The sequence below is a fragment of the Hemiscyllium ocellatum genome, chromosome 29 (assembly GCF_020745735.1).
Source record: "Hemiscyllium ocellatum isolate sHemOce1 chromosome 29, sHemOce1.pat.X.cur, whole genome shotgun sequence".
In the NCBI taxonomy this organism is placed as follows: Eukaryota; Metazoa; Chordata; class Chondrichthyes; order Orectolobiformes; family Hemiscylliidae; genus Hemiscyllium; species Hemiscyllium ocellatum.
This window is the reverse complement of record NC_083429.1, coordinates 33,597,274-33,623,096: the sequence shown is the minus strand read 5'-3', so window position 1 is coordinate 33,623,096 and position 25,823 is coordinate 33,597,274. Positions and strand designations below refer to the sequence as shown.

The 25,823-nt window shown below is 41.8% G+C and overlaps 1 protein-coding gene across 4 annotated transcripts in view; it reads left to right on the top strand.

The window, feature by feature from the left end:
• The window catches only part of LOC132829473 (protein Aster-B-like), a 599,261-nt gene that overhangs the window by 248,477 nt on the left and 324,961 nt on the right, over positions 1 to 25,823 (top strand). For all 4 annotated transcript variants that reach the window (XM_060846670.1, XM_060846671.1, XM_060846666.1 and 1 more), the window contains exon 2: positions 25,675 to 25,752. The gene's annotated coding sequence lies outside the window, so the exon portion shown is untranslated. The remainder of the gene's footprint in view (positions 1 to 25,674; positions 25,753 to 25,823) is intronic.

Here is a 25,823-nt window from a genome sequence, read left to right as displayed (position 1 = left end):
AATATTTTTCCTTGCACAGAAAGAGAGAATAGAAAATAATCTCTTCTCATGCAGATCCAGAGAGGGTAGATTTGAAAAGCCCAAAAGGAGAGATACAGGCTCTACTTTAATTTCCGTTCCTAAACTTTCTGTCAGGGTACTTGCTACTTTAGTCCAGTATTACAGATCTTATGACAGGTCCATAAGTAATTTACAAGAGTGCCCACCTCTATTTTACATTTGGGACACATTGGAGATTCTCCTGCCTTAAATTTTGTCAATCAATCCAGTGCTATATGGGCCCTCTGAAGTATCTTCAGCTGGATAGCCTGAGTTCTGTTGCAGATGGTGATTCTTCTGGCGTTTTCCCAAATGTCATTCCACATTTCTATAGAGATTTCTAGTCCCAAATCCTGATCCCATGTTTTAAGCAGATTGTCCATATCTCCCGAGACTACTTCATTTCGTAAATGATAAATAGTGCTGACGGAGGATACCCGCATTGGTCGTAGCACTCTACATTCTCTGTCTGATTTATAAAGACTATCTAATAACGTAGTCTTCTTCTGTATATAATCTCGAATATGGAAGTATCAAAAGAGGTCTCCAGGGTAATCCGAATTTCTGACTCAGCTGTTCAAAAGACATCAGGACCTCTTCTTTAAATAGGTCCCCTAGACATGAGATACCCCTGGATCTCCAGAGTTTAAAAGTGGCATCTGTAAAGCCCGGTTGAAATCCCCATGCTCCCACTATCGGAGCATGGGGGGTGTTTTATGTGAGTTGCCCTCATTTTGCCGCATTATATTTGAAGCTTTAATTGTGTTTAGTATTATAGGGTCTTTACAGTGATCCATAATGATTTTCCTCTTGTCTGAAAGTAAAAGGTTAATAAGTGGGCATTTTACTTGAGAAGCCTCGATGTCCAGCCAGATTGATTGCGGGTCAGACAAGACCCAATCAGCTATGTAACTTAATAGGGAAATTAACTGATATTTCCTAAAATCTGGGAAGTCCAATCCTCCCCTTGCCTGTGGAAGCTGTAGCATCTTTAGCTTAATAAGGGGTCGTCTATGATTCCAGATAAGGAACCCAACCAGCCATATAATTTATGGAGTGCCAGCCTCGGCAGCATCCCCGGAAGCATTCTCATAGGGTATAGGAGACGGGGCAGGACATTCATTTTAATTATTGCTATTCTACCCAGCCAGGAAATTGGAACGTCTCCCCATCGCTGGACGTCCTGCCTTATCCTTTCCAGTAAATGCACAAAGTTCGCCTTGTATAACTGACCAAATACTGGGGCAATAAAAATGCCTAAATATAAGAAACCCTCCAGGGACCACCGAAAGGGAAAGTGGGATCCGTCCACTAAGTGGGGTATCACAGCAAGGCCACCCCTTGGTATAGCCTCTGACTTTGAGAAATTAATTTTATAGCCTGAGAATGCACTAAATGTATTAATAACTTGGATTAAACGAGGCACGGACATCAGAGGATTACTGAGGAACAGAAGAACATCATCTGTATAAAGGGTAATTTTATGTTTACCTGTACCAATCCCCGGGGCTGTTATATTAGGATCAGCCCGTATAGCTTCTGCTAGTGGTTCAGTTATTAGCGTGAATAACAATGGCAAGAGAGAACATCCCTGACAGCAGCCCCTATCCACACTGAAGCTATCCGAACTTAATCCGTTGGTGACCACAACTGCTTTGGGATCACTATACAATGTTGAGACCCATTTGGTAAACACCTTTCCAACGCCAACCTTTCCAATGTGTAAAACAAATATGACCATTCAACCCTATCAAATGCCTTTTCCGCGTCTAATGAGTCTACTACTCCTGGTATCTTTCCCTGATGGCAGGCTTGAATCATATTCAAAACCTTTCTAATATTATTGGACGATCTATGGCCCATAATAAACCCCGTCTGATCCTCCTTTATGATATGTGGCAATACCCTTTCTGGTTTCAATGCTAACGTTTTAGAAAGGATTTTAAAGTCTACATTTAGCAAGGATATTGGTCTGTATGACGCGCAATCTTCTGGGTCCTTTCCTTTTTTACGGATAAGAGAGATATTTGCCTCTTTCACCGAAGGCGGGAGACAGCTCTGACTGTATGCATAGTTATACATGCCCATAAGTGGAGCAGCCAATATTCCTGTAAATTCTTTATAGAATTCAGCTTGAAAACCATCTGGGCCAGGTGCCTTACCACTCTGAAGTTGTCTGATTGCGTCAAGTATTTCTTGGACTGTTAGGGGAGCATTTAAGACCGATACCTGTTCCGGAGTTAGGTCCGGAAAGGTCAAATTTTTAAAAAATAATTGCATCCTCCTAGTCCTGTCTTCACAATCCTGCGATTTATATAAATCAGAATAACATTTTCGAAAGATTGCGTTAATCCTTTTATGATCATGTGTCAAAATACCCATACTTTCCTTGATAGACGTGATAGTTTGAGGAGCCTTTTTTTTCTTTGCAAGAAATGCTAAGTATCTACCCGGTTTGTCGCCAAATTCATATCACCTTTGTTTTGCAAATAATATTTCCCTCTTAGCCGTTTGGGTAAGCGTGGTATTTAGAGCTGTCCTAAGGGCCGTAATCCTTTGCAATTTGATAATAGAAGGTCTATCAGCGTATGCTGTTTCAGCTGCTTTTAAGCGAGCTTTGAGCAGGCGCTGTTGTTCTCCCTTTAATTTTTTCTGGGTCGCTGAGTATGAGATGATCAAACCTCGCACGTAATCTTTGATGGTCTCCCACATCATTTTTGGGTTGCTAGCGGTACCTAAATTAATTTCTAAAAAGTTTCAAATTCTTGAGAAAAGTACTTTACAAATTTACTATCGTTCATCGGGAAGGGATCCATACGCCAATGCCGAGGGGATGTCCCATTGTTCCTCGCCTTGATTTCCATATATACAGCAGCGTGGTCGGAAATTGCTATACTACCTATTTTACAGGATGATATGGAATTTAAAAAAATCGAGGGGGCAAAGAACATATCAGTTCTGGTATGACATTTATGTGGATTAGAGTAAAAAGAAAAATCTCTGCCCTGTGGATGTCTTCATCTACTGATCCTAATTCTTTGTTCAAATCCACCAATTGTCCAGATCTGGGAGATACTCCTGCAGTACTCTTGGGAATCTATCTATTTCCGGATCCATAATACAATTAAAGTCTCCCCCTATAATTGTATGACGGGCACCGAGAGCCATCAATTTTGAGAAGGCTTCCGTTATAAATTTAAATGGATGTTCCGGGGGGGCAATACAAATTTAAAATCCCATATTCGTCTCTATTTATAAGGGCTTTAATCAGAATATATCATCCAGATTTGTCTTTTATCTGATTGAGGATTTTGAGAGGGAAATTCTTCCGAATAAGAATAACAACTCCCTTGCTTTTTGAGCTAAAAGAAGAAAAAAAGCCTGATCAAATCCATCCTGTAGTAATTTCAAGTGTTCTTTATCCAACAAGTGTGTCTCCTGTAGGAGAGCTATATCAACCCTTTCTTTTTTGAGATTTGATAATATTTTCTTCCTTTTGACTGGCGAATTACTCCTCTTGACATTCCAGGTGCACCACTTATCCGACTGTTCAACCATAATCGTCCAGGCAAATCCGAGACCCCTCGGGAGGGGAAACCCTATCCAGAACATTCCGCACATAGAGCATATAAAATTCACAAAAATAGAGGCTCTCTTATACACTCACAACAGTAAAATAAAAAACTGTTTCTAAATAAAAAAAATATAAAACATATTTAAATGGAGATTTTCCCCCTTGTTCCCAGGGAGTATCACTTCCTTTCCAAAAGTCCATCGTATCCTCTCCCAACCAGTGCCCCACCCTTGACCCAGGCGCTCCTCAATAGGATGAGGAAAATTCAAATATGCTACAGAGCTAGAATTAACTGTGAGCACCCTACCCCCACCCACACCAACACCTGGATATATTTAGTAATGTTAATACCATGTATAAACATACATAACTATAAAATTATAACCTCAACAAGTAATAATTAAATATAATAATACAAAAAAACAAGGGAAAGCAACCCAGCTCCTAGAGACGAAGGTAAAATAGAATAAGGTAACCACCTCCCCCCACCAACATTAACTAGACCTCCCCGGCCTATATATATATATATATAGAATAATAAAAGAAAACAAGGCGGGGGAGAAAATCGTTAAGTACAGAACAAATAAATCCCTCTCCCCACCTCCCAAGATAGTATTAAACAGTAAGGTAAAAAAAGAAAAGGGGGGTATAAACTGGGGTGGGGGGAAGGCAAACCAACAATAATTATCTCTTACAATTTATCTAAGAGAGTTCAAAAATTCCTTAGCCTTTTCCGGCGATCTGAAGTTATACACGGATCCTTCATGATTCAAGCGTAGCGTTGCTGGGTAGCTAAGGAGTACTGAATATTTAAGTCCCTTAAACACTTCCTCGCCTCATCGAATGCCTTCCTCTTTCGGACCAGAGATAGGGAAAAGTCCAGGAATAATATGATCTTGGATCCTTTGTAGATCGTGGCATGGGGATCTTTGTCAAGATTTTTAGAGGCTTCTAGGAGTATGTGCCTCTCCTTATAGCTCTGCAGCCGGAACAGGACCGGGTGGGGGTGCTGGTTCGAGCTGGGCTCGCGTATTGCCACCCGGTAGGCCCATTCTACCCTTACCTAGCCTGATCCAGCCTCCAGCTTTAACAGCTGTGGAAGCCACTGTTCAAGGAACGCTGTAAGTTGGCCTTCCTCTTCCCATTCGGGAAGGCCCAGCAAACGAATATTTATTCGAGGTCACCAATGTGGTTCTCTAAGGTCTGGACTCGTTGTTCTAGAGTCCGGACCTGATCCACGGCCGATTGCGCTGTAGTTTCGGAGGTCGTGGCCTTTAGCTCCGCCCCTCCGACTTGGTGCTTGATTTCCTTCATGTCTCGGTCGTGCGTTTGCAGCACGGCCGAGAGTGAGTTCCATCCACTTCGGGATTCTTCAATAAAAGCGTCGATCTTCGCATCCAGTTTGGAGATGATTTCCACAAGGCTCGCCACCATAGGTAAGTTCCCCGGGGCGGCTGCAGATGCCTCTGCTGCAGCTGGAGAGGGTGGGGGAGGGGTTCCTGCTTGCTGAGAGCTGCGGGCTCCTTTCCCTTTAGTCATTTTTACTGAAGATTAAATTGTTTAAATTCAATACTAAGCAACTAATTACATTAAACAGCTATTTTAAATGATTTGGTGAGTGTGGTGGGGGTGGGTGACCCACTTCGCCCAAGTCTTGGGAGGAGCACTGTAGACTCAGTCTTGCTGGGTCGCTGCCATCTTGGATCCCCGGGCTTGAACTTTTGATAGCTTTGCAATAGTAGGTCCCAAAACTAACTAAAATAGAATGCATCAAAAGCATTTATACAGAAAGTATTCTAAGATGATGCTTTTATGTTCACATAGGCTGATATTGTTCTTAAAATTATTGATATTTTTGTAATATTTTACACATTTAAAGAGTTTTACATTAATGTAAATCTGTTCCCCACTGCATTGAGCTTTATGTTGCAGGCATACATAAGCACTTCTGCATCATTGCAATAGTATACAAACCCTAATTTTTAATCAGACGCTATCTTGCTGGCGCACAACTCTATACATTTTCAAAATGAATGCAATGACAACTAGTATGAGCCATCACTTTGTCCATTGTAAGTTTTAAACTAAAAATGTTCTGGAGCCAGTTCACCACAATCTTTTCTCACCATGCAGATTACTTTTTTTTCCCTATTAGCTTTTTAAACTTCTGTACATATTCTTTATCATTTTGGACTTTTCCTAGGTTTTAGTAAAAATGCTTCACCTCCTTTGTGAATATCTGGTTAGCAACATGGCTCTCAAAACTTGCTGGCATTAACCAAATGCTGCTTAATACTTTCAGCGTGTAGAGACATTTAACTGAAACACTGATCAAGGTCATTACTCAGTGTATATGAATATTTCAGTTTGAAAGCTGTGGTTCTACCTCTAAGTTTAGAAAGCTGGTCATTTTTCAACACATAACTAGTAGGTATTTTTGGAATACTTTGGTTCGATGAAATCTGCGGAGTACATTTGGTTCAGCTGTGCTAGACGACCACAAACTAAAACTGTTTTATATTTAGCTTGTAAGAGTTCAATTATAATTGTTTTTTGAACTTCCAGAATTTGATAATTGTGCCTCAAGAATGACCATTGTATAACATGAAACGTGTAGAAATTTAGACCTTTTTCAGGTGGGGATTGTGAAAAGAGTGGAATTTTTCACTGCTTATTTACAAATTGAGCTTTGGCATGTAGTTTTATTCATTTTTTTATTTCATTAATTTTAATTTCTTGTTGCGTGGGGCTCATTGACAAAAATGGCCTATTACTAACCATCCCTAGATGCTGTTGGAGGTCCTGAGATATCATCTTGAACCACTGCAGTCATTTTATGAGGGTGTCAGTTCTAGTGTTTCAGGAGTTGTGAATTGAGAAGAACTTGGAGGTCATTGTCTTACCATGCACCTACTGAGCTCCACCTTGGAGATGATGGAGGAATTTTTTTAACATTGCAGAGGTACTTCAAAAAAGCCTAGCATGTATGCTGCAATGCACCTTATAAATATTGGAGGTGGATACTTTAGTTGTTGTCTGAGGGATTGGGAAGAGGTGGGGTCATTGATCAAGTATTTTGCTTTGTCATGCTTTTTGAGCATTGTTGCAGCTGCAATTATCCAGGCAAGAAGGCTGTCATAAGGATAAAAAGGAGTCCGTTCAGCACAAATTCTCTATCAAGCAGTCCATCTCATTCCCACCCACTATATCTTCGTGACTCTACAAATGAATTTTTTCCCAAATGTCCATCCAGTTTCCTTTTGAAGTTACTGACTGCACTCTTTATCCCTGCAGGCAGAAAATTTAGAGTTATTGCCACTCATTGTGTATAAAAAAAATCCTCACATCCCTCTCTACCTCATGTACTACACCTTAAATCCATGTCTATTAGTCTTTATACTATCGTATAATAGGAACAGTTTTTGGCTACCTTATCTAAATTTGACCTACACTCGTACATTTCCATCAAATTCCTGCTGAACATCCTTTTCTCCAATGAGAAAAATTCCAGCTTCTCCATCCTAACCTTGTTGATAAAATCTTCCATCCTTGGAAACATTTTTGTAAAAGTTTTTCTTCACCGTTTCAAGAACCCTTATATCCTTTAAGTGTGGTGACCAGAGATAACTGCATTGTTCTAGTTGTAAACAAACAAGAGCTTTAAAAAGATTCAACATGATAGTCCTGTTTTTGTTCTCAATATTTCTGTTCATAAGGCCTAAAATCCCAGATGATAACTACTCTTTCAATACTCTATCACTTTCAAGACTCTTGTACCTGAAGCCCTGGGTTTCTGCACAACCTTGATAACTTTAATGTAGAGCATTCCATCAGATCCTAACTTGAATTTCCTAAGTGGTAAAGAGGTATGGGAATTGGGAGTTTTTGATATTAATCACAGGATATGGATCCCTAGACTTAGTTTTAAATGCACGTTGAGGATAAGGGAATGGACAGATTTTTATGGAAGTAAAACAATTAAACATGCAAGGCATAGTTTATAACAGTGGAAAACTCAGGATTATGATTCAGCTTTCACTGTGGACAGTAAACCTAAACAATTATTTACCAAACAAGAAGGTTTAAATGTTTCCCTGGATTTGGGGTATCTAAAGTTTCATTGAGTTGATTGTAATCTGAGGAGTTGCTAGATTCTTGACTTTTCTGCCATGCCTTTGTGAAGAGGAAACATTTATCCTCTTTTAGTGTCATTGACATATTTTTGACGTAGTTTATGGGTCATGAAAACCTCCAGTCATTTTAAGTAAATTATAACCACATCCCAATTCTATATTTATAACTGATGCTTCCTGCACTATGTTAAGCCAGTTGTTCCAATCAGGTTTTTCATGAAATTGATATATTTTATCTTTGTGTGGCAAACATCAAACAGATTTTTTACATATATTTATTTTCCAAGAACATCATCGTTATAGAACACTTAAAATAAATAGTTCGAGGGACCTGCTTCATAAAATAACAATGATTCTGCAAAAACTGTAGTTAAATAGTCTAAAGATCAGGTTTCGTATCAGAGTAAGGCGCATTACTAGTTTACAGAAATAGCTAACATTGAATTCCTCAGCAGAATAGCTGCAAATTAAATTGGACTGTTGAAATCACAAAGTGGTCCAAATACAAATGTCCTCCTTAATGACTCACTCTTTTTGTAACCATATGCACAAAACAAATTAAGAACAGTACCATTATATAGCTTGTTTCAGTGCATTGCTCTGTATAATTGTGGTTTTCCTGGTGTATTTCCTGAACTACAATTGGTATGCAGAATCCTCTTGGTTAACATGGCTTTTACTGTGTTCATTACAGGATGAATATATATTCAAATCATTTCAAACAAACTCAATTTAGAATATTTTGACATCTGGATTATAGAAATGATCAGATGTACTCAATTAATAATTACAAATAATCTGATACTATATCGAACACAATAAAAGTTGGTCATTTGAAATTCTTACCTCAATTTTTGATGAGAGTCTTTTGACTTTTGCTGTTACTGAGTAGTAATGAAAATCTTGCTTTCATCATCAACCAAGTCATTATTTGGTAAAACTTCAAACATGTGAAGAAAAACTTATTAAAGAAATGACCATTCTGACTATCAAACCTAGCAATTATAGTTATCAAGTACCCTGGCTAGTTTCAAACCACTTCAGTGCTTCCAGCAGGAATTTCTGGAAACAGTTTTCAGTTTCCATAAAATACAATATCTGTGTTTGACCAGAGGCTATTGTTGATATTCTTGGATTCTCGAAAAGTCCCACTGAATTGTAAAACTGAAGATGCAACACCTCTGTTTAAGAAAAAAGGGAGACAAAAAGCTGGAAATTATTTTGAAGTTAGCCTTTTATTAGGAAATATTAGAATCTATTATGATGGTGTCAGTAGCAGACCTTTTAGAAAATCATGATGTAATCAGGCAGATTTTTATTTTGCAAACAGGAAATTGTGTTTGACAAATGTATTAGAGTTTTCAAGGACATTCAGGATTAATTTCTAAGGGTCAAATTAAAAATTAAGGATTTTCCTATTAAAGATGGGAAAGAGGAGGAATTTTATCATTATATCATTAGCCTTTGAAATTCTATATCCTAAAGACCAGTGGAGACTGCATCATTGAAATTATTCAAAGCTGACCCAGACAGATGGATTTTTAATCTACAAGGGAATCTGCGTTATTGGGGGTATGGGTTGGAGGTGCCGGTGTTGGAGTTGGGTGGACAAAGTTAAAAAGCACACAACACCAGGTTATAGTACTGCAGGTTTATTTGGAACCACTAGCTTTCGAAGTGCTCCTTCATTAGGTGGTTGTGGAACAGAGTCATAAGACACAGACTTTATAACAACAGGATTGCAGCATAATGGAAGGTAATATTAAATTTATATTACATTCCATGACACTGCAGTCCTGTTGCTATGAAAATCAAAAGATGTCTTACTGTAGATCATCTTTACATTTCCTTATCTCAATTTGTGCTTCTGCTTCCTGGAGGAAGAGTAGTTTATTTATAACTGCTTGCTTTATGCAGCTACTCACAAGAATGAGATTCTTCTTGGAGGTCTGAAAAAAATTGTGATAACCATAATAAATCACAATGATAGAATTGCAACTCTGATGCATGGTCACTTCTGTTACCCAACAATCATTTGTGTGACATTCATATAGACAATCAGCAAATTAGACAAATGACGTCTTTATTTTTGTGGTAGTGAGTGAGGGATGCACATAGTGAGGTGTGTGGGAGAAAACTCTGTGCCCTTCTTTCAGTAGTACTTTAGGATCCACAGAACAGGCAATTGAACAAAGTCTCAGGTTATTATGTGCTTGGAAAAAGTAGTACATAATTGTCCAACTCAGGAAGGGGCCATACTGGACCTGGTATTGAGGAATGAGCCTGGCCAAGTGGTTGATGTTTCAGTCGGGGAATACTTTGAGTATAGTTATCTCAATTCCTTAAGCTTTAGAATACTAATGGATGAAGATGAGAGTGGCCCTAAAGGAAGAGTGCTAAATTGGGGGAAGGCCAACTATAGCACAATTCGGCAGGAGGTGGGGAATGTGGATTGGGAGCAGCTGTTTGAGAGTAAACCCACATTTGATATGTGGGAGGCTTTGAAAGAGAGGTTGATTAGAGTGCAGGTCAGATACGCCCTGTGAAAATGAGGGATAGAAACAGATAGAGAAGTGTGGATAATAGGTGAAATTGTGCGATTATCTGAGAGGGCTAAGGAAGCACACATAAGGATTAGGCGACTGAAAACAGATGAAGCTTTGAAAGAATATTAGGAAAGTAGGACCAATCTGAAATGAAGAATTAAGAGGGCTAAAAGGGTTCATGAAATATCTTTCATAAACAGGTTTAAGGAAAATCCCAAAGCCTTTTATTCTTTTAAAAGGAACAAGAGAGTAACGAGAGAAAGGGTTGGCCCACTCAAAGACAAAGGAAGGAAGTTATCCGTGGAGTCAGAGAAAATGGGTGAAATTCTCAATGAGTACTTTGCAACGGTATTCACTGATGAGAGGGACATGACTGATGTTGAGGTTAGGGATAGATGTTTGATTAATCTAGGTCAAGTCGGCATAAGGAGGGAGGAAAAGTTGGATATTCTAAAAGGCATTAAGGTGGACAAGTCCCCAGGTCCGGATGGGATCTATCCCAGTTTACTGAGGAAGCAAGAGAGGAAATATCTGGGGCCTTAACATATACCTTTGCAGCATCCTTGAACATGGGTGAGGTCCAGGAGAACAGGAGAATTGCTAATGTCCTCTTGTTTAAGAAGGGTAGCAAGGATAATTCAGGTATTATAGATGGGTGAGCCTGATGTCAGTGGTAGGGAAGCTGCTGGGAAAGATACTGAGGGATAGGATCTATTTATATCTGGAAGCAAATGGGTTTATCAGTGACGGGGAGCATGATTTTGTGCAGGGAAGGTCATGTCTTACCAGCTTAACTGAATTCTTTAAGGAAGTGACAAACTTGATTGAGGGAAGGGCTTTAGGTGTTATATATGTAGACTTCAGTAAGGCATTTGATAAGGTTCCCCATGATAGGCTGATGGAGAAAGTGAAATTGCATGGGATCCAGGGTGTACTAGCTAGATGGATAGAGAACTGGCTAGACAATATGAGACAGAGAGTAATAGTGGAAGGGAGTTTCTCAAAATGGAGAACTGTGACCAGTGTTGTTCCACAGGGATCAATGCTATTGTTTGTGATATACATAAATGATCTGGAGGAAGGTAGAGGAGGTCTGATGAGCAAGTCTGCAGATGACACTAAGATTGGTGGAGTAGCAGGTAGTGAAGGGGATTGTCAGAGAATGCAGCAGAATATAGATAGATTGAAGAAATGGCAGATGGAGTTCAATCTGGGCAATTGTGAGTTGTTGCATTTGGAAGATCCAATTCCAGAGCAAACTATACGGTAAATGGAAAAGCCCTGGGGAAAATTGATGTACAGAGAGATCTGGGTGTTCAGGTGGCAACGCATGTCAGAAGAGTGGTCAAAGAGGCATATGTCATGCTTTCCTTCATCAGACAAGGTATTGAGTACAAGAGTTGGCAGGTCATGATACAATTGCATAGGACTTTGGTTCATCCACATTTGGAATACTGCGTATAGTTCTAGTCGCCATATTACCAAAAGGATATGGACGCTTTAGAGAGGGTGCAGAGGAGGTTCACCAGGATGTTGCCTGGTTTGGAAAGCGCTAGTTGTGAAAAAAGGTTGAGTAGGTTAGAATTATTTTCATTAGAAAGACTGAGGTCTGATTGAGGTCTACAAAATCATGAGAGGTACAGACAGGTTGAATAGCAAGAAGCTTTTTCCCCAGAGTGGGGGAACTCAATTACTAGGGGTCATGAGTTCAGGTGAGAGGGGAAAAGTATAAGGGAAGTAAGCTTGGAAAGCTCTTTACACAGAGGGTGGTGGGTACCTGGAATGCGTTGCCAACAGAGGTGGTAGAAGCGAGCACGATAGTGTCATTTAAGATGTATCTAGTCAGCTACATGAATGGACAGGGAGCAAAGGGATACAGATCCTTGGAAAATAGACAACAGGTTTAGATAGAAGAACTCAAAATGGAGAACTGTGACCAGTGTTGTTACACTGTTTGTGGGCGGCACGGTGGCACAGTGGTTAGCACTGCTGCCTCACAGCGCCAGAGACCCCGGTTCAATTCCCACCTCAGGCGACTGACTGTGTGGAATTTGCACATTCTCCCCGTGTCTGCGTGGGTTTCCTCCGAGTGCTCCCACAGTCCAAAGATGTGCGGGTCAGGTGCATTGGCCACGCTAAATTGCCTGTAGTGTTTGGTAAGGGGTAAATGTAGGGGTATGGGTGGGTTGCACTTCGGCGGGTCGGTGTGGACTTGTTGGCCCGAAGGGCCTGTTTCCACACTGTAAGTAATCTAATCTAATCTAACCTGGATTGGTGCAGGCTTGGAGGCTTGCCCAAAACGTCGATTCTCCTGCTCCTTGTTTGCTGCCTGACCTGCTGCGCTTTTCCAGCAACACATTTTCAGCTCTGATCTGCAGTCCTCACTTTCTCCTCTGCAGAACATCCCACGCATACCCACCCTATCCCTGTAACGCTGCATTTCCCATAACTAATATATCTAACCTAAACACTCTTAAAAACTATGGGCAATTTTAGCATGGCCAATCCACCTAACCTGCACATCTTTGGACTGTGGGAGGAAACCAGAACATCTGGAGGAAACCCGCACAGACATGGGGAGAAGTGCAAACCACACACAGACAGTTGCTTGAGGGTGGAATTGAACCCAGGTCTGACACTGTGAGGCAACAGTGCCAACCACTGTGCCAGGTGGCCTGTGAACTGTGTTCATTTGGGTAAATTATTCTAAATATTTAAGAAAATTCCATACACTGGGTTTCTGTTTCTGTGTTATTGATGACAACACCAATTTCTCTACTCCCATTATCTTTTGTAGTAAGTGCAATTACTGCATCTCCGCTTCTACCCCCTCCACGTTTCTCTTTAAATATTGCAGGCTTTAACATTTTATTTCTGGTCCTGGTCTTTATGTAATGGAGTCTCAGGAGTTGCTGCTCGGTCTGCTTCTTTGTAACCTAATATCGCCTACAGTTCCCTTGATGGCCACGCTGTGTATTTTTATGTAGCCTGTTTAACTTCTAGCTCCTTATGTCATGACTGAGGTCAGTCTGTCCATGCGCTCTCTTTTCTTGCGTTATGATCCCAGCTGATGTTATTACTGGATAAGTCAGATATTTGGCTTAATGGATTATATTTTGATTTGTTTCAGTTTTACCAAAGTGGTCTGTCCCTAGAACATAAGTACACAATGCTGCAGTTTTTGTTTAACAATAAAACAAAGGTTTCTTAACAAAAGAAATGAAATCAAAATAAAATTAACCATCTACTTATAATACTAATTCAATGATTTTAAAACACAGAGGAAAAATGTATTCCCATTATTCCCAAAATTCCCTTTATAAATTGAAAGAAGAAACATGGACTTTGTTCAGTTCTCCAAATACCACTCAAACAATACTCACACAAATGTGTTTATATCCATCACCTTTAGTAGGTTTATACCACTAAATAAATCTTAAATGTACTCATTTGCAAGTAACCTCGTCAAGATTTTACCCTAACATCTCTCGTCTGGGACAAACACTAACTCTTCACTGTAAGATAACCTTGTTAACTATACATGCTGCCCTTTTCAAAAAGGCTGATTTATGCAGTAATCCTATTCCAAGGATTTCACAGGACTTCCGAGAACTTAAAAGTGGAACTGAAACCAATATTCTCCCTCTCTGAGCTTGGTGTTTCCCTTAAGTTTAAAAAGAAATGTTCTAGAAGTATTTACATATCATGCGACCCCATTATTTCTCTTGTTGTGTCACAAAACATCTGTGGTAAACAAAGAAGTCTACTAGTGTGCACACAAACCTTGCAAAAAAATTGTTTAAAAACTACTGGCAAGTTAAGTACTGACAAATATAAAAAAACCTACAGGTTGCTATTTCTAAGATCTGAAATCCACACTTAGACTCAACTATACTAAAGATACACCAAAGTTTATACTGAAATTGTTTATTTAAGCTTGTTCCATTTCTTGAAGGATGAGAGAAAGAATATATTATTTAAAACCTTTTCCACTCCCCTGTCTCTTCTGAATTCTGAACCCAGTTTAATTCAGGTGAAATAAGTTCCATCAGTACAGCTTCTTCCAGTCCCAGTATTAGCACCAGTGTTCACAAAAATTAGTCCCTTGTTCCCACGTCAATCCTGTAGCCACATGTTGACTTTTCTGATCTGTCTGAACCTTTGCCCATTTGTACATGACTTGTCCAATAATCCATAGACTGCCATCCATGGGAGCTTGCTTTTAAATTTAGCTGCAAACCGTGTTGGTAGAATCTTCTGTTGTGTTTTGTTTTGCAGTGGACGATGATAACTGGACTTCCCAACTGCTTCCAGATTATTAGACCATAAGACAAGAGCAGAAATTAGGCCGTTCAGCCCATTGAGTTTGCTCCACCATTCAATCATATTTGACAAGTTTGTCAACCCCATTCTCCTGCTTTCTCCCCACAACCCTTGATCCCTTTGACAGTCAAGAACCTATCTATCTCCATCTTAAATATACTCAATGACTTGACCTCCACAGCCTTATGTGGCAGTGAATTCCATAGATTCACTGCTGTCTGGCTGAAGAAGTTTCTCCTTATCTCTGTTTTCAATGGCCTTCCCTTTACTCTAAGGCTATGTCCTCTGGTCCAAGCCTTTCCTACAATGGAAGCATCTTATCAGTGATTGCTGTATCCAGGACAGTAAGTTTCAATTAAAACTCCCTTCATCCTTCTAAACTCTTGAGTATAGACCCAGAGTCTATATGTTAAGCTTTTCGGTCCTGGGACCATTCTTGTGAACCTCCGCTGAACCTGTTCCAAGGGTTTAGATTAGAGTGGTGCTGGAAAAGCACAAGAGGTCAGGTAGCATCCGAGGAGCAGGAAAATTGACGTTTCAGGCAAAAGCCCTTCATCAGGGATAGAGGTAGGGAACCTCCAGGGCGGAGAGATAAGGGGTGGGGGGAGGGGGCGCGGCTGGGGAGAAGGTATCAAAGAGTACAATAGGTGAATGGGAGTGGGGGGGGTGAACGTGATTGGTCAGAGAGGAGGGTGGAGCGGATAGATGGGAAGGGAGATTGGCAGGTAGGACAGGTCATGAGGACAGTGCTGAGCTGGAATGTTGGACCTGGGGTAAGGTGGGGGAAGGGGAAATGAGGAAACTGGTGAAAGCCACATTGATGCCCTGGGGTTGAAGTGTTCCGAGGTGGAAGATGAGGCATTCTTTCTCCAGGCATCGGATGGTGAGGAAGGGGCGGTGGAGGAGGCCCAACACCTGCATGTCCTCGACAGAGTGGGAGGGGGAGTTGAAATGTTGGGCCACGGGACGGTGGGGTTGATTAGTGTGGGTGTCCCAGAGATGTTCCCTAAAGTGCTCTGTGAGGAGGCGTCCAGTCTCCCCAATATAGAGGAGATCGCATTGGGAGCAATGGATATAATAAATGATATTGGTGGATGTGCAGGTGAAACTTGATGGATGTGGAAGGTTCCTTTGGGGTCCTTGGATGGAGGTGAGGGGGGAGGTATGGGCACAGGTTTTGCAATTCCTGCGGTGGCAGGGTAGGGTGCCAGGACGGGAGGGTGGGTTGAAGGGGGGTGTGGACCTGACCAGGGAGTCACGGAGGGAACGGTCTTTACGGAAAGAGAATAGAGGTGGGGAGAGATATATATCCCTGGAGGTGGGATCCGTTTGGAGGTGGCGGAAATGTCATTGGATGATGTGGTTTAGGCAAAGGTTGATAGAGTGGAAAGTGAGGACCAGGATGTTTCTGTCCCTGTTACGGTTGGAGGGGTGGGGTTTGATGGCGAAGGTGCGGGATGTGGATGAGATGCGTTTGAGGACATCTTCAACCATGTGGGAAGAGAAATTGCGATCTCTAAAGAAGGAGACCATCTGGTTTGTTCTGTGGTGCAACTGGTCCTCCTGGGAGCAGATACAGTGGAGGCGGAGGAATTGGGAATACGGGATGGCATTTTTGCAGAAGTTAGGATGGGAAGAGGTGTAATCCAGGTAGCTATGGGAGTCGGTGGTTTCGTAAAAAATGTCAGTGTCAAGTTGGTCATCATTAATGGAGATGGAGAGGTCTAGGAAGGGGAGGGAGGTGTCAGAGATGGTCCAGGTGAATTTAAGGTTGGGGTAGAATGTGTTGGTGAAGTTGATGAACTGTTCATCCTCCTCGCGGGAGCATGAGGTGGCACCGATGCAGTCATCAATGTAGCGGAGGAAGAGGTGGGGAGTGGTGCCGATGTAACTACAGAGGATGGATTGTTATACGTAGATGACAAAGAGACAGGCATAGCTGGGGCCCATATGTGTGCCCATGGCTACCCCTTTGGTCTGGAGGAAGTGGCAGGATTCGAAGGAGAAATTATTGAGGATGAGGACCAATTCAGCCAAATGAATGAGTGTGTCAGTGGAAGGATATTGTTGGGGACATCAGGAGAGGAAGAAACGGAGGACTTGGAGACCCTGGTTATGGCGGATGGAGGTGTAGAGAGATTAAATGTCCATGGTGAAGACGAGGCATTGGGGGCCAGGGAAACGGAAATCTTGGAGGAGGTGGAGGGTGTGGGTGGTGTCTTGAACATATGTGGGGAGTTCCTAGACTGGGGTGGGAGGGGAGTAAGACAGTATCGAGATAGGTAGGAATGAGTTCGGTGTCTCAGCATGCTCCTGCCCAAATGTGTTGGCCCGGGTGGTCAGGCTTGTGGAACTTGGGAAAGAGGTAGAATCGGGCGGTGTGAGGTTCCCAGACTACATGGTTGGAGGCTGTGGGTCAGAGATCTCCTAAGGTGATGAGGTTTTGTACGGTCTGGAAGATGATGGTTTGGTGATGGGGTGTGGGGTCATGGTCAAGGGGGCAGTAGGAGGAGATGTCGTTGAGTTGACATCTGGCTTCAGTGGTGTAGAGGTCAGTGCGCCAAACTACCACTGCACCCTCTTTGTCAGCTGGTTTGATGGTGAGGTTGGGATTGGCGCAGAGGGAGTGGAGGGCTGCGCGTTGTGAGGGTGAGAGGTTGGAGTGGGGCGGTTGAGGCTGATAATGTCTCGGCGGCAGTTGGAAGTGAAGAGATCGAGGCCGGGTAGAAGGCCAGCACGGGGTGTCCAGGTGGATGGAGTGTGTTGGAGGCGCGTGAAGGGGTCCTCGGAATGTGGCTGGGTGTCCTGAGTGTAAAAGTAAGCTCGGAGACTGAGGCAGCGGAAGAAATGTTCGACATCGTGACATGTATTCAATTCATTGATGTGTGGATGGAGGGGATAAAGGTAAGGCCTTTCCTGAGGACTGGTCATTCGTCCTCAGTGAGAGGGAGGTCTGGGGGGATGGTGAAAACTCAGCAGAACTGGGAGCCAGGACCTGGTATAGGTGTGGAGCTGGGAATGGGTGCGGAACCTGTTCCAAGGCTAGTACATCCTTCCTGAGATAAGGGGCCAAAAACTGCACATAATACACCAAGTATGGCCTGACCAGAGCCTTTTTGAGCCTCAGAAGTACACCCGTGCTTTTATATTCAGTCCTCTCAACATAAATGCCAACATTGCATTTGCCTTCCTAACTATTAACTCAACCTGCAAGTTTACCTTCCAGAGAATTCTGGACTAGAACTCCCAAGTCTTTTTGTAGTTCAGACTTCTGAACTTTCTTCCTGTTTTGAAAATAGTTCATGCCTCTATTCTTCTTACCAAAGTGCATGACATCATACATTGCCACATTGTATTCAATCTGCCACTTCTTTGCCCAGTTTCCTAACCTGTCAAAATCCTCTGCAGCCTCCCCGCCTCCTCAGTACTACCTGTCCTGCTACCTATTTTTATGTCATCTACAAACTTAGCCAGAATGCCCTCAGTTCCTTCTTCTAGATCTTTAATGTATAAACTGAAAAATTATGGTCAACACTGAGCCTTGCAGAACACCCCCTGTCGCCTACTGCCATCCTGAGAAAGACCGTTTTATCCCCACTCTCTTGCTTTCTACCTCACAGCCAATCTTCTATCCATGCTAGCACGTTGCCTCGAACACATGGGCCCTGATCTTACGCAACAGCCTCGTGTATGGCACATTGTCAAAGGATTCCTGAAGTCCAGGTAGATGACATCCATTAGCTCTCTTTAGTTTAATCTTATTGTTACTTATTCCAAAAATTCTAGCAGATTTGTCAGGCATGACCTCCCCTTGGTGAACCTTTGCTGATTTGGATGTGAGCATAAGAGGTACAGTTAGTAAGTTTGCAGACGACACCAAAATTGGAGCTGTATTGAACAGTGAAGAAGGTTACCACATATTACAGCAGGATCTTGATTAGATGTGCCAATGGGCTGAGAAGTGGCTGATATACATTTGTTTATGTGGTCGTTCGGTCTGTGTGTGTCTCTCTTTCTGTTCTTTGTATGTCTGTAATTTCTTTGTTGTCTAGGGTTTGCTAGTCATGGCTCCATGATACCCCAATGGGTCAAGGAAGAGAGGTAGGCTTAGAGAAGTATCTCATCTCATATGTGGATTGAACTCATGCTGTTGGCATTACGAAGCATCAGTATCTAATCACTGTGCTTAATGCCCCTCCTTGGATGGACTGCTTCTCTTAAAAATAAATTACTGTTACCCACGTTAAAACAAAGGAACATCTACTACACACCAATGTACTATTATGTGATGTCACTGGGTTGATGGGTTGTTTATCCGAGACAGCTGGCTATTACTACACAATCCCATGCTGTTTAGTATGGTTTAGGTATCTGTTTTTTATTTTAGTCTACACTTTATGCCATATAAAGTCTATTTTAATTTATTTTACATAGTAGCTTGCATTAAGTTCTCAAACACTTCAGAATTTCAAGAACTTCTTGCTTCAAATTAATGCAATAAATTACAAATGTTAAAAACACCAAGGATCATCTCCTTCTTCCCCTCTGCACCAAATTTTGATTTCCACCAATTATAAATTTCCCACTCAGCAAACAAACAACTTAGCGTTGCAGTTTGTGGTTACACCATGTACTATTGTTAGCTGTGCTGCTGACTCCACAGACTGCGGCCTGACCCATAGAGCTGAGTGTTAGTTGTTTTTTTTCTTAATGATCTTACTTTGCTAGATGTATTGCTTTCAACCAAAAAGCATTGATAATTGAATCACTTCCCTGCCTTTGAAAATGCTAATGAGCACATCACAAACTACAGCAAAATCAGTGTTTTTTAACAATTGAGAAATATCATTCAAGCGTTAAGCACACCCAAACAAAGTCTACCAATTACTTTGAATGAGTGCAGTAATCACAGCAGAATGATCCCGGTTATGTAAAGCTGATTTTAACCATTGTGAAGGAATTAGTCATTGAAGCGAGTTTAAATAACAGGAACAAGTTCTTTTGCCCTGGAATTCTGTCTAGAGAAAAAAATATGAAATTATGACTGACTGTTCTTCATGGGAATTGTGCTGAATGCAGATGGAACATATAGAACATAACATTACAATGCAGTACAGTACAGGCCCTTCGGCCCTCGATGTTGTACCGACCTGTGAAACCAATCTGAAGTCCATCTAACCTACAATGTTCCATTATCATCCATATGTTTATCCAAAGGTCGTTTAAATGCCATTAAAGTTGGCAGTTCTACTATTGCTGTAAGCAGGATATTCCATGCCCTTACTACTCAGAGTAAAGAACCTACCTCTGACATCTATCACCCCTCAATTTAAAGCTATGTCCCATCATGCTAGCCATCACCATCCGAAGAAAACAGCTCTCATTGTTCACCCTCTCTAATCCTCTAATCATCTTGTAATCTCTGATCTTCATGGAGAATGGAAAATGTATTTCCAAGGTAGAAGAAACCTCATTCAAAATAAAGTTCAATTCAATGTTAGTTCCAGTAATTACAATATTGAAATATAAAATCAAATGCACTTCCTTCTTCAGAACTGAAAATTTCTACAATGCATAGTACACTTGTTTATGGCCAAAGCTGACACCTAGTGGAAACTTTCATAATCACCTTCCCATCATAAATGTAGCATTTACAGAATAGTGATAATGCAATAAGCATTAATTCACATGCTCTGTGATTGCTTTTATACCAATAGACATCAATTTTGCATAAATTAAAACACTCCTGATGTAACAGTCAATTGTCCTTTCAGTTGGCCCCAACAAACTGGATAGTGGTGTAGATTGTAGAAATTGGAGTCTGACCCTGCAGGAACTTCCTAAAGATTACATATGGGTAGTGCCACATTTTGACACTCAGTTTTTATGTTAATTATTTTTGTATGCATGCCATTAAAACAATACTTATACGTGAATAGGGAATTTCAAGAGTAGGGGACATATTTTTAAGGTGAGAGGAGAAAGCTTTAAAAAAGACGTGGGCAAATGCTTTACGCAGAGGGTGGTTCGCGTGTGGAATGAACTTACTGAGAAAGTGGTGGATGCAGGCATAGTTTAAAAGACATTCATAAGTGAATGAATAGGAAAGGTTTAGAAGAATATGGGTCAGGAGCAGGCAGATGGGTCTAGTTTAGTTTGGGATTATGTTTGGTATGGACTGGTTGGTCCGAAGGGTCTATTTCTGTGCTGTATGGCTCTATGCCTCTATCATCTGGATTTTTGCAACAAATGAAAAGATGTTAATTATACTTGCACTTATTCACAGACCTTCTGTGGGCTTTTTCACTTGAACATGCAGTTATCTGAGAGCTAAAACAGCTATTTTCCTCCACATCCTCGAGAATTTGTGTAAACTGGGTAATGAATCTTAATTGATGTATACAGTTTCACAAGGAAGAAAAGCCAAATACTGTGGATGGTAGAAACCTGAAATAAACAGAGATACTTAAGTCTGGTAGTATCTGTGGGGAGAGAAACAGAGCTAATGCTTCTGAGTTTGGTATAACTCTTGTTCAGAACTGCAAATGCAGGTGGGAAGGCAATTGGTGAAGATGGCATAAAGATTCTGCAGCGAGACATACAGTTAAGAGAGTGAACAAAAAATATACAAGGTCAGCAGATAATAGGAAAGACAAATGGAATAGAATGACACATTTAAAAAAGGGGAAACTCTTCCTAAAACTATACACGACACAAGTTAGAATACAGTTCGAGTACTGTGAACAGTTTTTGTCCCCTTTATCTAAAGTAAGATACATTGCCATTGGATTCAGTCCAGAGAAAGTTCATTGATCGATTCTAAGTATGGAAGGACTACCTTATGAGAAAAGGTAGAGTAAGTTTGGCCTGTACTCATCAGACTTGAGAAGAATGAGAGGTGATCTCACTGAAGCATTGAAAATCTCAGGGAACTTGACAGGATAGATTGTTGCCTCTTGAAGGGAAGTCCGGGAACAAGGGGCATAATTTCAGTTTAATAGATTACCCATTTAAGACAAGCTGAAGAGGACTTTCTTCTCTGAGGGTATTGAATTTTAATTTTACTAAGGAGTCAAAGAGTTGGGTGGTTAAGCATATTCAAGGCAGCAAAGCAGAGTTGAGGATTACCAGATAAGCTATGATTTCTTGGAATGCAACACAGACTTTTCATAAAATTATAGAATCCCAACAGTGTGGAAACAGGCCATTTCGCCCAAGTCCACAACAACCTCTCCGAAGAGTAACTCACCCAGACCTATTCCCCTATCCTATTAGTCTACATTTATTCCTGACTAATGTACCTAACCTACACATCCCTGACCACTATGGACAATTTAGCATGGCCAATCCACCTAACCTGTACATCTTTGGTTTAAGTGAGGAAACTGGAGTATGTCGAGGAAACCCATGCAAACACAGGGACAATGTGCAAACTCCACAGAGTCGCCATAAGTGAGAATCAAACCCAGGTTCCTGGCATTGTGAGGCAGCAGTGCTAACCACTGAGCCACTAAGCCTTGATGGGCCAAATGGCATACATCTGCTCCTCCGACTTATCGTCTAAATTCAGAGGTGCAATGGGATATTCCCCATTTGCCTGAATGAATACAACTGCAAAAGCAATAAAGAAACTCTGTCCTATTCATAATAAAGCAACCTGCCTTATTGGCACCATACCAAACATTTTCAACATTCACTCTCTTCACCACTAATGAATGGAAGCAATAGTGTCTACCATCTATGTGATGTAGTGCAACATCTCAACAAGTCCCATTAGATAACATCTTCCAAGTCTGTGACCTATTCCACCTGAAAGGGCTAAGGTTGCAAGTACATATGTCTTACCACTCGCCATCCTGTTGTTATGAAGATGTGGATTAACTTTACATTTAAGAGAGTCAAAAGCAACAGAACTACCTGACAACACCAAGTGTTCTGAAAAAAAAGTATAATGTAACCTTTTGGTCCAGCAGTTAGGGTAGCTGGTTGCCTGGAGACAAAAACAGATTTGAATTAGGCCAATCAGTTTAAATTATACCCCCCTCCCCCCCACAAAAAAAGCCAAACTCCAATCCAATTTGAATTTAGTATATTGACAATCTTAAAAAGCCAGTGACAACATTTGATGCTTTGGGGATTTGAGACTGGAGAAAATTGAACGGTTAAGAGGCGAATTGCCAAGCCACCAGCACGTAAAGACTGCCTGAAAAAAAAGCTCTCTTAAAGGTACCTTTATTGATCAGTAACCTGTGAAGCAGAATCTAGAAGAAGAAAAGAAAACAGGAATACAGAGCAGAACCGAAAGCTGCCTGGTTTTCAGATAAGAAGTAGTTTTGTTTTGTAAATTTTAATTGAGATTTTTATCAGACCAGTATTGTAGAGGGGAAAGTAAAAGATAGGTTAGAGGAAGGAGTTGTAAATAGTTATCAGTTAATTCCTTTCAGTTATACTTTAAGAAATAAAGTTGTTAATTTTTACCTTAAATAGTTCTTGGCCTCTTGAATTTTCACACATGACCGCATGCAATAAATCTTTTCTGTTACTGGTTTAAATTAAGCAGGAGGGTTTACCCCATGTCGTAACACTGTATTGTAACTGTATCACTGTTCCTTCTCAACTGGGTCAAAATCTTGGAACTCCTTTCCTAATACTATTGTGAATGCACTTGCACCACATGAACTGCAGTGGTTCAAGGTGTAACTTTTCACCACCCTCCCAAGGACATTTAGGCAAAAAATGGATGGTGAACAACACCCATATTTCTAAATTGATGTAAAAAATGGTTTCTGGTATAATTCATAGATATCTAATGATCAAATGCTGAAAATTCATGACATTTCATATATTTGAATTTTGACTTTCTTCGTGAGATACAGGTAAAATAAGTCTGTGGAGGACCAGAACAGTCCAGATAATAATTTGATGACTCTTTCTTTAATTGTCCATGTGCAGTCACTGAAAGTTGTTTAAATAATTGTGAACATGAATGGATAACCTTGTTGTAGTAAAAAGTGAGGTCTGCAGATGCTGGAGATCAGAGCTGAAAATGTGTTGTTGGTTAAAGCGCAGCAGGTCAGGCAGCATCCAAGGAACAGGAAATTCAACGTTTCGGGCAAAACCCTTCATCAGGAATGAGGAGAGTGTGCCAGGCAGGCAAAGATAAAAGGTAGGGAGGAGGGACTTGGGGGAGGGGCGATGGAGATGTGATAGGTGGAAGGAGGTCAAGGTGAGGGTGATAGGCCGGAGTGGGGTGGGGGCGGAGAGGTCAGGAAGAAAATTGCAGGTTAGGAGGGCGGTGCTGAGTTCGAGGGAATCGACTGAGACAAGGTGGGGAGAGGGGAAATGAGCAAACTGGAGAAATCTGAGTTCATCCCTTGTGGTTGAAGGGTTCCCAGGCAGAAGATGAGGCGCTTTTCCTTCAGCCGTTGTGTTGTTATATTGTGGCGATGGAGGAGTCCAAGGACCTGCATGTCCTTGATGGAGTGGGAGGGGGAGTTAAAGTGTTGAACCACGGGGTGGTTGGGTTGATTGGTCCGGGTGTCCTGGACTACACCTCCTCCCACCCTGCCCCCTGTAAAAACGCCATCCCATATTCCCAATTCCTTCGTCTCTGCCGCATCTGCTCCCAGGAGGACCAGTTCCAATACCGTACAGCCCAGATGGCCTCCTTCTTCAAAGACCGCAGATTTCCCCCGGACGTGATCGACGATGCCCTCCACCGCATCTCCTCCACTTCCCGCTCCTCCGCCCTTGAGCCCCGCCCCCCCCAACTGCCACCAGGACAGAACCCCACTGGTTCTCACCTACCACCGCCAACCTCCGTATACAGCGTATCATCCGCCGTCATTTCCGCCACCTCCAAACGGACCCCACCACCAGGGATATATTTCCCTCCCCTCCCCTATCAGCGTTACGCAAAGACCACTCCCTTCGTGACTCCCTCGTCAGGTCCACACCCCCACCAACCCAACCTCCACTCCCGGCACCTTCCCTTGCAACTGCAGGAAATGCAAAACTTGCGCCCACACCTCCTCCCTTACCTCTCTCCAAGGCCCCAAAGGATCCTTTCATATCCGCCACAAATTCACCTGCACTTTCACACACATCATCTATTGCATCCGCTGCACCCGATGTAGCCTCCTCTATATTGGGGAGACAGGCCGCGTACTTGCGGAACGCTTCAGGGAATACCTCTGGGACGCCCGGACCAACCAACCCAACCACCCCGTGGCTCAACACTTTAACTCTCCCTCCCACTCCATCAAGGACATGCAGGTCCTTGGACTCCTCCATCGCCAGAATATAACAACACAACGGTTGGAGGAAGAGCGCCTCATCTTCTGCCTGGGAACCCTCCAACCACAAGGGATGAACTCAGATTTCTCCAGTTTCCTCATTTCCCCTCCCCCCACCTTGTCTCAGTTGATTCCCTCGAACTCAGCACCGCCCTCCTAACCTGCAATTTTCTTCCTGACCACTTCGGCCTATCACCCTCACCTTGACCTCCTTCCGCCTATCACATCTCCATCGCTCCTCCCCCAAGTCCCTCCTCCCTACCTTTTATCTTAGCCTGCTGGACACACTTTCCTCATTTCTGATGAAGGGCTTTTGCCCGAAACGTCGAATTTCCTGTTCCTTGGATGCTGCCTGGATAACCTTGTCACTTTTACTGCACAATCTTGACCTGCATAGTCAAGCCTTTCAATCATTCAAAAATGGCTAACAATTGATAAAATTAATTGACAAATAAATGATTGTATTTAAACAGGGTAACTCTACCAAATATTAGGGATTAATAGCACATTTCTGATATAAAGTGTATAATCATATGAGGTAATAGGTGCAGGTGACACATGTAAGTAATTAGTACCTTTGGGAGCAGAACTGCTGATAGATTACGTTTCTCGAGAAGTTGGGGGTTAAATCTGACAATTGTGGAAAAGAATCTCGCAGATATGTAAAAGCAAGTTTGAGTAATAAAACTATAACTGTACCAAACTTTAAATTGCTGTTACTTTTAATGTTACTAAGCTAACAACAATTCTTTTTCAATCTTCAGCAGCCAGCAGAGTAGCCAACAAAGCAGCCATGACGATGACTCTTCTCGGTTCCTGACTCCATACATACGAGAGGAAAGGTAACTGATAGTTCAAGAGCAATTATTAAATTTAATTCCACTAACATCTGTGCACTCACTGGCCTTGGCCA